We start from the raw sequence: 11,684 nt of genomic DNA on the forward strand, positions 1-11,684 counted from the left end.
CAGATTGCATGTAGGAGGGACCCTGAACTATCTCGCCAACTGTGGGGGAAACAAGAAACTCACTGTAAGACCTGTACAGCATTGCACAACAGTACACACATATACACACACAAAGAAACACACGCACACACACACACACACACACACACACACACACACACACACACACACACACACACATACACACATACACATTCCACCTTAATACCTACCTGTCTGTGATTTTACAGACAGTCCCACGTCTATTCCCATAAGTTCCCCATCCTGCATCACACTTGGTAACATACACTCATTAATACCACTCATTAACGTATCATTCGATCACAACACAAGACTTGTTACTCCATTACCTCGTTGACCTGAGTGAAGTAGATTTTACATGGCCTCACTGCTGTCATTCAGTGTTTACCCTGTCTATGTCCTGACATCATGAGCATTGCCCCTATATGTGAAAGGCTACTACGATCACTCCATAATTTTACGCACAAGTGTCATGTGTAAGTTTTGCTCAGTACATGTCAGATATGCTGCTCAATCAACCTATCATGTGGCAACTGTAATACATGGATACACTCCCTGGTGTTGTCTAGTAATTCCCCAATGCATCTGCAGTGCTGCATACATGGGTTGTCGTTCACCTCTCTGCTGAATGTGATATTAAGGTTAAACCTGGCGTATACTTTCCCTCTCAATGCATGTTCCATGCTACAGACCTTATTATGCTATCAGCTGTCCTGTGATTACATATCAGACAAGTATTCCTGGTGTGTTATGTGTCAGTCCATGTCTATGTACTGCACAATCCTAAAGGGAAACACTGCTGTATGAACAACCCCCACAATCACACATGTGCATACATGGGCATCCACACACACACACACACACACACACACACACACACACACACACACACACACACACACACGCACACACACATCCTACATACATCAACCTCCCTTTACTCCACCAGATTGAACCTACAGACAAAATAACCACACACACACACACGCACACATACACACACACACACACACACACACACACACACACACACACACACACACACACACACACACATACACACACACACAGACACACATACAGGTAATGTTGCACAAATATAGTACACACAGTCCTCCCATTACCCATCTGTCAACATGCATAACATATGGTATACAACAGCATGCTGTGAAGCTATAGTTAATCTATGCTAGGAACAGTATACATGTGTGTGCTGCATGGGCTGTGTTAGTAGGTGATGCTTTTCCATTGGAAAATATACCTGAGATGATATGTGGACAGATGACATTTGTGAATGCCTGATGCCTGGTTTAGAGATCTCAACATCAGCAGACCATGTATGACCAATCCAATACCATTATACTGACAGCCTTCAGACAATACCATGGCTATGGGAAGTGTACACACCATTATTGATATGACACACCCTTCATTGATCTGCCATGGGACCACATCACCACATATATTAATAGTACATGAGGCTGATATGTGACATATGTCCTGCACATTCACATGTAGTGTCTACAAAATGTTCATAGGTTCATAGGTTCATAGGTAGGTTCTAGTCTATCTGCCTGAGGGCATTTATAAGCCTAGCCAGATTGTGTCGGCTATCACCGCCCCATTGATTAATTAACTGATCAAGCTGGGTCAAGCAGAGTCAATGAAGTGATCCCAGGGGTGTATTTTCTGTTACCCATCCACTTGTCAAGGTTTCTCTTGAAGAGTGTTAGTGAGGGGCTCTCCCTGTAGTTTGGAATTTTGTTCCAAAACATGGGGAGTCTCTGTGACAGGAATCTATCCCTCCAGCATGTTCTATTTATTTTTATAGTGAGGTTTAGCTCACTAGAGTGCGTGGCTCTCAGTGACTTGGATTTCTTTAGGTGGAGCATGTCCAGCAATTCTGAGTTGGACATGGCATTGTAAGTCAGGCAGAGATCACCTCTGAGCAAGCGATATGCCACTGAGTACAGCCGGAGTTTTTTCATTGATTAATTAACTGATCAAGCTGGGTCAAGCAGAGTCAATGAAGTGATCCCAGGGGTGTATTTTCTGTTACCCATCCACTTGTCAAGGTTTCTCTTGAAGAGTGTTAGTGAGGGGCTCTCCCTGTAGTTTGGAATTTTGTTCCAAAACATGGGGAGTCTCTGTGACAGGAATCTATCCCTCCAGCATGTTCTATTTATTTTTATAGTGAGGTTTAGCTCACTAGAGTGCGTGGCTCTCAGTGACTTGGATTTCTTTAGGTGGAGCATGTCCAGCAATTCTGAGTTGGACATGGCATTGTAAGTCAGGCAGAGATCACCTCTGAGCAAGCGATATGCCACTGAGTACAGCCGGAGTTTTTTCAGTCGGGCTGCATAGGACATATGTTTGGTCTTTCCAGCTGTTGGAAGTGTCTTGTGAGGTACATCCCAAATGGGGCATTGTACTCTATGATGGGTCTAATGAGTGATGAATAGAGAGGTACTATAACCTCTTTGTTTCTAGATGCAAACCCTTTAGTAATTAGATGGGCCACATAGAAGGATTTCCTAACAATTTTGTCAATATGATTGTCAAAAGAGAGATTACTATCTACCTGTGTCCCCAGGTCTCTTATTACCTCTTCTGTATTAAGGGGGCTGCCACATATGTGGTAATTTGTGGGTGTTTTGTTCTTCCCAAACTGGATAGCTATGCAGTTTTTGGCATTTAGCTTGAGGCTATGACTTTGACACTAGGTGACCGTCTCAGTAAGGCCCTTTTGGAGGATGTCCGTGTCAGCCGGACAGTCAATTATGGCTCCCAGTTTGCAGTCATCGGCGAACTTGGTTAGCCATAGTCCTCCTGTGTTTGCCTGTACTTCTAAGAAGTATATGCTGAACAGTAGCGGTCACAGGACCGTGCCTTGTGGGACACCACTTGTGACTGGTTTATAGTCGGACCTGTAGCCTGCTATTCGTACAGTGTGAGATCTGTCTGTAAGCCAGTTGGCAACCCATCTCATGATGTAGAGGTTTATGTTCAGGCTGGTGAGTTTTTCTGGAATACCCGAGTGGGGAATGGTGTCGAAATCCTTGGCAAGATCAAGGTAGGCTGTGTGAACCACCTTTCCCTCATCTATGGGCTTGGTGACTGTCTCGAAGAAGTCAACCAGGTTTAGTAGGCATGATCTGCCCTTAACAAAGCTGAACTGGGTTGGGTCAAGTGTTTAGAGGTTCCCAATGTCTTTGTTGATGAGTTCCATGATGATGTGCTCCATAGCCTTGCAGACCAGGCTAGTCAGGCTTATGTGGCAGTAGTTACCAGGGTCAGTTGTGGCCCCTCCTTTGTGGAGAGGAATAACCATTGCTGTGCGCCATTCTATGGGCCCATAGCCTGTGGAGAGACTGAGGTTGAAAAGTGTGTTTAGTTGGGGGGGTTAGTTAGTTCTGTAGTTCGTGCAAGACGCAGCCTGGGACACCATCTGGTCCCACTCCCACTGACGCTGTGTTTTTGGCTTTTGAAAGGGCTATTTTCACCTGTGCGTCTGTGATTTTTGGGACACTACACTTTTCCGGTATTGTTGTGGGCCCTTTTGGAGGTGAGAGGGGGATGACGTTTGCACCAGTAGGTTCAGTATATTTTGTGCTATTTTGCACTAGTTCAGTGCATATCTGCAAGTTGCCACTTAGATTCTTAACATAGCTAAAGAAGGCTTTGTGGTTATCTTTTGAATCCTTGGCTATTTTTCTTTCAAAGTTAGCCTTGGATGATTTCATGAGGGACCTTAGTTTCTTACTGATACTGATCAGGGATGTCTTTCTTTCTTGGAATTTGCTTTTTTTTCTGAACTAGTTTCCTCCTTCTATTGTATAGTCTGTTTATGGCAGGTGTCCACCAAACTGGTTTCCTTCTTTTAGAGGAGTGAGTCTTGGTTTTACTAGGGATGGCACAATCCAGCCATCCTTGTAGGTGCTCATAGAGTGCATTTGTAAAGGTTTCTGCATATTGGGCAGAGTTATCCTTTAGCGTGGGGGCTGTAAAACTTACTACCTCTGTCTTAAGTAAGGTGAAGTTTGCTTTAGAAAAGTTTTTTTACTGTGGTTTCCTTAGTTGGGGGTGGTGGTGGGGTGTGGACATCCAGAGTGATTAGATTATGGTCAGATCTAACCAGTGACGGTTGACCTCCGGTGTGGAACACCTGTCGCCCATGTTGGTGATGACCAGGTCCAATATGTTTTCACCTCTCGTAGGGGAGTTTACCAGCTGATCCAAGGCATTTGAGTTGATTAATTCCAGGAACAGCTGGGCCTGGGAGTTTGTACTCGAGTAGTTTTCCTAGTGAATGGTAGAGTAATTGAAATCACCCAATATCAGGGTGTTCGGTAGGACCTTCATGTTTAACAGTGTCTGCAGAAAAGTGGAGTGGTGGTCCTGGGTCATGGAAGGTGATCTGTAGCAGGGCACAATTTGCATTGCAGATTTGCCTGATGTTAGTTGCACATGGATGATCTCAGAGGTATCATGGTGCACCACTAACCTGGAGGTGTAGGTATCCTTGATGAATATGGATACACCCCCTCCTTTTGTGTTTTGGTCCATGTTCTGTGGCCGAAATGTGTGGTATGAGTTGTAGCCCAGTAGTGCTAGGATGATCTCTGGAGCCTTGAACCAGGTTTCAGTTACTGCACAGATGTCGACATTCAACATACTGAGGAGTGCTTCGAGTGCATGCATTTTGAGATTTAAACTCCTGGCGTTGAGTAGCACAGCCCTCAGTTTTTTGTTAATTGTGCTGTTTACAGAGGTGGGTTTGACTTTTGAGCCTTGCCTAAAAAAGGCACTATGGGGGCAGCAAGAGCCTTGGCCAGTATTCAAAAGCCTAGCAGTGACAGGTGGAAGCCATCTCTTGTGAAGCAATGTGGCTTGTCGCGCATGTCGTCCCAGGCTGACAGACAGTGGATCCCCTTTGAATGACACCAGAAGCTTAGCCAGTTGTTGAAATTGATCATTTTTTCTTTATACTGAGGTATCATTCTTGGTGAGGGCAGGATACTACTCAGGGTCAGGGTCATACCAGCCTGGGCTACATGATCAGAGAACTCTTCCATGTCACTTTTCATGTAGTCCAGGGAGGTACATCTCAGGTCATTCACACCAACATGAACGATGACAGAGTCATATTTGTACTTGTTCTGGAGTAACCTGAGTGCTTGTGTTATGTGGCGGATTCTGGCTCCCTACAGGCAGGTAATAATAACCTTCTGCTTGTCCAGCCTAGTGAGTGGGACGTCAGTGTGCATGACTATAGAGTCACCTATTACTAGTGTGTTAGGTATGTTATTTCACCTTAATGGCTGTAATTGTGTGGCACACTGATTTAGTGTTTTATGTGTTGTCTGGTTTGTGACGGGAGGTGCAGGTTGTTTTGGTGTCTGGTTTGTAGGTCTCTGATGCTTTTGCAGGTTTTTATTTAGAGCCTCCAAGTATGATTTTGTGTATTCATGTGTATTTTTTGCCACTGCTGTTTTAGTAGGTCTGTGTGTGACTGGAGGTGTGGTGCAAGTGTTAATCTTCTTCTCTTGACTGTCTGTTCCAGTCTTGGGTGGAGACAGCTTAACCTCCAATTTGACTGTATAATTGCATCTCTCACATATGTTAGTGTTTTGTAGTAGGAGGAGAGGGTTGCCTGTTTACACGAGGCAGTTGTAACATTGCCTCAGGATACCCAGATTCACCAGCTGGACTGGAGAGTACACCTGAAATTGCCCTTTGGTCATGCCTGAAGAGTAGGGTGGGCTGCTTATTCACTTGGTTGGTGAGGGGTGTATAAAGAGCCTTGCCCTGCTGGGTAATCAGTGTCAGGGTATATTAGTGCTTGCTATTACATCTGAGCAAGTGCTGGGCTGCAGGATGATTTCTGAGTGCTTAGGTTAAGAGTTAGACTAGTTGCAAGGGGAAAAACTAGAGAGGAGACTTAGTGGTGCCGGGAATAATTTAATTGTAGCTATTCGGTGCTGCCCGGTGTGCAAAACTGTGCAAATGTGGTTTTTATAGTAGGGAAATGAAAGAGAGAGAAATTAGCCCAAAATGGCCAATAAACTACTAACTTCTAGGCTGGAACCTCTCTTCCAGGGACAGATAGGTTGCTCAAAGCTCCCCTCTCTCACAGGTGAACAGAGAAACTTCCATCTATCCAAGCAAGGTATGGACAACTCAGAAACTAGTATCACAGCCCTGAATTCAGCACTAGCCTGAAAACTGGACTATACTAGCTTAGAAAGGCAGGAAACAAGGATTTTTTTTAAAGAAAAGGCAAAAGCAGTAAAAAATACACTTATGTGTGTTAATACATAATGTGTTAGGTGTGCTGATGCTGACCACAATGCATACAATCTGTATATGCATATGTGTGCATGTCATAATCATGGCGGGTTGTTGCACCTATTGTTATGCATACTACAGCAGTCACTATTCCTGGCAGGGGTATACTAGCATGGGCCATCTGTATTTGACAGTGTCTGGTCAGTCTGGCCTACACATGTCCCCAACTCCACATGATTGCAAGGTCTACTCATGTGCACATCCCTTGGTGTTCACACACTGCCATCACTATTACTGTGGTGGGACAGTTATATCTGTCACAGTTCCTAAGCCTGACTGTGTGTAGATACAGCCTTTCTTAGCATCCTTAGGATCCTTGCTGCAGTGCACTGGTATGTCATGTTGACACACCCTCCCCACCTTCAGCCTTTTTGCAGATGCTTGACAAGTATGGCGTACACATGTATGTCAGTTTGCAGTGTCCCATACACTGAACAGCACATGTTACAGCCTAGTCCCAGCTTATAATGTGGACCACAGTAATATGTTATGCCATAGTGTAGATCTGTAACAGTTGCCATTGTAATACTGGTATATACACTGTTGTTGCACTGTATAAGGGTGATGTTTCAAACATGTCCCTACTGTAGGCTATGTGTCCCACCATTATGTTAATCCCAGTAGATACATTATGCAATGACAGGATGTTAGTTATCTTGCAGGTGTTTAACATACCCTTCCGATACCCCATCATGGTCACCACTGTGATGCAGTACATTTAACAGCAACAATACAGGAACATGTACAGCATGCATTATGGGTAGGTGTGTTAGATGTGTGCATGGAATATACCATAGCCATTACATGTCCACTGTATTGGCAAGCATCAACATAAACCATACTCACCAGCTACAGGCTGCTGCCTTGGTTGTATACCAGGGGGACCTACATAAGAGATGCGATGTCAGTAGCCATAGCTGACAGCTGTGGGATTGCTACAGGGTGGGTGCAGCATTACAGTACATTAACAGTACAAGTCCACAATACTACCACTTATGCATAACTGTTTATTGCTATTATGCATCACAAGGTATATAGGTGACATGTCAGATATGCATGATCTACCTCTACAGATGTGGATGCATATGCAACAGTGGTCTACTGATGTGCCCTTTGGCCTTACCTGCATGCTCCTCAGCTGGTGTGTGGGTAGCACCCACCTCCATAATGGTGTCTGCCAGCTGTTGGGTGTGCAGACAGGCAGTTGCCACGAGGCTGGTTCGGAGCTCCTCAACACATGTTGTGTGGGTAGACGGCATGACCCCCCCCTTTTGCGAGGTGATCTCCGTGGACTGCAGCAGCATGCCGATGGCCATTGCGAAGCAGGTCATAACAATGATGCCGGACCTGCTCATAAGTGTGGTTATGTAGGCCATCGTTCCACAGGGCGGTCCACTCCTGCTACTCATGGGTGGCCCTGCCAAACAGGACAGGATAGTGCTGGATAAGGTAGTTCAGCACAACATCATTTTCTGCTGCTGAATATGCAGGTAGGCAGCCATGGGACATCTTGCCTGAAAGACATAAAGATGGAAACAGGTATGAGCAACTCATATTGCAAGGTTATCATAGTTCTTAATACACATCTCTGTCACCTCCACTCCATATCAGCGACAACAATCTGTTCACACAACTCAGTAGGTATGGCTACAGCTTACCTACCTGTGGGACATATATTGTATTGTACCACACTTTGTGCTATGTGTTTGTAGCCATATTCCCTGTGTGGACACTATCATTGCTAGCCTGTTACAGACTATTTCACCTATGTGCCATTGTCAGGGCCACTATGGTTCCATATATGCATGGGGTATGCTTGCTATGTGATTGCTGCACATCTGACATTTTGTGTTATTAGGAATATCTATCCATGCTGTTGGACCTGTTTTGGGATTGTGTGGACTATTACTACCCACATATGTTCTATAACAGTGACACAATAGCATGTTTAGGGAATATTTGCCAGCAGAATCACCTCTCCCACCTCATCTGGCCATGTTACCAGGCCACATCATGTGTTGGACCAACCCTGGGGCCTCCTCACCTTCTGGTCCAGCACTACTTTCAGGTGGAACCACCTCAGGGGATGTTGTTCCCCCCTGGGGGCAAACACAGACATGATCCTGTCACACGTGGTCTGGTCCAGGGTCTGTTCCATAGGGGGCTCCACAGACACTTGTGGGATGTACTACATCACCTTGAGGCACCCAGTACACATTCACAGAGTCCACATGCTCCTCCTGCTCAGCATCCAGGCCATGCACCTTCAAGGCCATGGACTGCGATTGTGAGTAGCAATGGGTGGGAGGCTCGTTCCCACTGTTTCCATATGGGGGCCCATGGGGCTTCCCCATCGCAGACCACACACTCCATCCAGGGTGTTTATCCACCACATGTGTCATATACCACCCCTGTAGGCTGTCCTCTATATCTACCAACCCGGACCACCTGCACAAACATACCTCCCATCCTTCCCCATATTCCCATTACCTACTTCACAGACAAGGGCAATGTGGTCCCAACAAGGGATTCACATTTGACATACCCGTCCATGTTGCACACACTTACAGCTGTATATATCTGTGTGTATTGCTAGATGTGCTGTTGCTTCACACATAGCATGCAGCATTGTGGTGGTAATATAGGGGACATGTATTTACATACATATATGTGTGCGTGTTTGTACATATATAGACATACACATATATATAATATATATATATATATATATATATATATATATATATATATATATGTGTGTGTGTGCGTGTGTGTGTTTGTGTGTGTCTGAGTGTGTGTGTTTGAGTGTGTGTGTGTGTGTGTGTGTGTGTGTGTGTGTGTCTGTGTGTGTGTATAGATATATATTATGTTGTATATATGTGTTTATATATATGTCTATATATGGGTATCTGTATATCTGTAGACATACATGTATATCTATACATATATATATATATATATACACATATATGGGTATACTGCTCTACATCGAAAGAACACTTCTTCGAAATACAGTAGGAGACCAACACTCCAGTGAAAGTTTGCTTCAATGAAAGTGCACTTTCGCTAAATTCTAGTTCCCTGGGTGACCCAAACTACCCCCACTAAACCATGTTTTTGCAGGGGGGGCAAGCCCCCCCTGCACCCCCCCCATGTGGGAGGCTATGCCCCCACACCCCTCTACTTAAATATACCAACTTTGAGATCACAGTACAGCAGGGAAAAGGGAATATTCCCATTCTGCGTTGTAGTTTGACTGCCAAAGTCAATGTTCGAAGTTTCACTACTTCAAACAAGTGGACTCGGTGAAGTGGGTTCGAAGTAGTGAAACTTCAAACATCTGCATGGATCCCATATATATATATATATATATATATATATATATATATATATATATATATATATATATATATCTATAATGTGTGTGTACACACATATATGCTTATATATGGAGTACATTCAGACATCAGGTCCACAATCTCTAACTCTCATTCCTGCAGAGCTGCATTGTTCTGTCTTGCTACAACACAGACAGGTGCCACAAATGGACACAGGCTAACATTAGGGGGGTATATATAGGGCCAGATTGCAGGTAAGCCTATTACACACCTATGGCATTTCAGCATGCTACAATACATGTTAACCTGAGTGTCCTGCAAGGGGTGGGCTCTGGAACCCACGTGTCCATCATTATAGCGTTATTTCCACCACCAGCTATTGGCCACAGTAATATACATCCCTTCCATTAAACAACACGCACTATATTGGCTTACATCTTGTCAGTTTGTACTGCTCTACACAGTTGATGGGTATGGCCCACTACCCACAGGGACAGACTCTAATGTCCATAGCAGTTCTTCAGCTGAATATCATTGCAACAGCAACACCTGATGGCACATGTATATCATTACAGATCATATACCCCAGTATTATGGATCAAGTACTGCAGTCAATTACATGCATATATACTTCACATACCTGTTGTGAGGATGAGGTCTGTTGTGGATAGTGTCCTTGTAGGAGGTGTTTTTCTCTCCTTAGCTATGGCCTTAGCCTGCTTCCTTTGTTTTCTTTTTTGGTGTGGTTGTAGTTCTGGATCTGTTTTCTGTTTTTTCTCTCTCTCTCTCTCTCTCTCTCTCCAGTAAATTGATTGAGCTGCTTGGAATAGATTGCAGCATTGCTTTAGTGTGTGATGAATATAATTAGGTGATGGCCTCTGCACCAGTGTCTTCTACTTGCTATCTGCATGCAGCATGCTGTGTAGTACTTCCAATTACCACTGTCATGACAACCCACTACTATAAATCCCTACATCATGTGGGCGTGGTCCCTTTAGCTTTCCTGTATGGTAGACATCCTTCCTGTGTATGGGCAGCAGTGTTACAGACAGCAGGTAGCAATACCTCTTCCAAGAGAACTTGCACACTCAGGTCAGCTACATATTTGTATAAGGTTCCAGAACTACAAAGTGAATGTAAGCACTGTTGCTGTATGCATTGTATAGCTCCAGTGTTACAGGGTATGTGTGCACATACTAGTTTAACTAACATGCAGTCTGTCTGCATAGCTCTCAACTGTGTGCCTATCCACTTGATGGCCAGAAGTGTGCGTCTTATATTTTGCCTGTCCACCACACAGGTCATGTGTCAGATATATCACTGGCTGTGTGTGTGTTGAGTGCTATAAGTACATGGCTACATCCATTTGTGTTTCTGACTTCATATTCTTGACTAAGGGTATGTTGCAGACTATCCTGCAACACCAGTGATTTGCTTAGTGTATGACAACACTATTTCACATATGGGCCTGTGTTCCAGTCTCTGTTCTCCACCTACATACCAGTTTTTGTCCATATGACATGCTGTCTAGGGTTGTTATGTAGTGACCTGTGAGTATGTCATGCTGCCATTCCTGCCATAATTCCACTGCTGTTGTGGCCCCCACACATATTGTGGGGTCGGGTCCATATATGTGTGGGCTTCATCTACACAATACATGTGTGCCCTTTGGCAGTCCAGAGGCCAGTGTGTGTAACAGTGTTATATGGCCCTGTATGTCAGTCTATGGGGGTGGGGGTGCACCATAACTAACATAGGCTGTTGCAACATGTGAGGGGTATCAGGGGTAAGTTGCCTTAAGGTATCTGGATGTACATTACTATGCAATTCACCTTGGGTAAATGCAGGCCTACAGCTTCATGCCATGAAGACTGTTCAGTTTGTCAGCATGATTGTGATGGTGTCAGTTATGCCTTGTTATGTAACAGATATATCCCATTGTGTCAACTGAGGTCTTTATCCCTAGGGATTGTGTAC

Source organism: Protopterus annectens, chromosome 12.part0 (genome assembly GCF_019279795.1).
Source record: "Protopterus annectens isolate FY-2018-M chromosome 12.part0, PAN1.0, whole genome shotgun sequence".
Classification (NCBI taxonomy): domain Eukaryota; kingdom Metazoa; phylum Chordata; order Ceratodontiformes; family Protopteridae; genus Protopterus; species Protopterus annectens.